Here is a 972-nt window from a genome sequence, read left to right on the forward strand (position 1 = left end):
AATCAAGTCTTTGCATTTTGTCACTGAATTAACCCTCTAACCAGCAACCTCACACGCCGTAAACGACAAGCCAAAAATGAAATGGCTGCAGCTCTTTAACCCCTTGGTCTAGAGTCTAGACCCTGGAGAGGCATATTCCTGCATGGGCTCGTTTGACAGTAGACCAGGGTCGGCGCCAGAGCGCACAAAGTGAGGGGGCAGGCACAATTTTTTTGGGGGGGGGGCTGCTTTGAAAAAAAAAAATGTTTCTGAAAGTAATTTTCAGATGCAACGGGGGAAAAAACGGGATAAACACAAACATGAAACTTGTAAATAAAATAATCTGATATATAGCCTATGTACAATTTAATAACATATAGCCTAGTTTGATATATGAATTGGGTGTTCGTCAAAGATTGCATGCGGTCGGAGATTCCCGTGTTTACAGCTCCATAAAATAACCTACTGGAAGCTCTGTAGTTTTGCTGTATAGGCCTATAGATAAAAATATTAAAATGACAAACACACAACATTTTGAGTTGCTTCCATTTCTGAAAAAAAGAATGTAGGCCTAGTAATTGATGTTATAAATACACACGCCTGATTTTTGTTTTAATTATCCATCGTACATAAAAAAACAACAAAAAACATTTGAAATCAAGACAAAAAAGCAAGAAGTGAATGTAAACCAGATTTGGCCCAGACTATGTTGCTATCTGTGAAGCCAAGCATAAGAATAGCCTACTAATGTAAATTTGTTAACCCACAGTAACAAATTTTAACAGATTAATCGCAAAATAGCTTTTTAGTTTTTCAGGTAGGTCTAACAGTAGGGTTAAGACATCTACTGCTCTTCGCTGATTCTACAAAATTTGAAGCCTTCGCCTGCAAGCTGATCCAGCCGCCGTTCTGCAGCAGCAAGATCAGCTCGCCGCCTCCGCTCTCTGCTCACCGCTTGCAGCTTGCCGCCCACAGCTCGCCGCTCGCCACTCT

The sequence above is a fragment of the Sinocyclocheilus rhinocerous genome, unplaced genomic scaffold (assembly GCF_001515625.1).
Source record: "Sinocyclocheilus rhinocerous isolate Xijiao unplaced genomic scaffold, SAMN03320098_v1.1 scaffold2673, whole genome shotgun sequence".
Lineage (NCBI taxonomy): Eukaryota > Metazoa > Chordata > Actinopteri > Cypriniformes > Cyprinidae > Sinocyclocheilus > Sinocyclocheilus rhinocerous.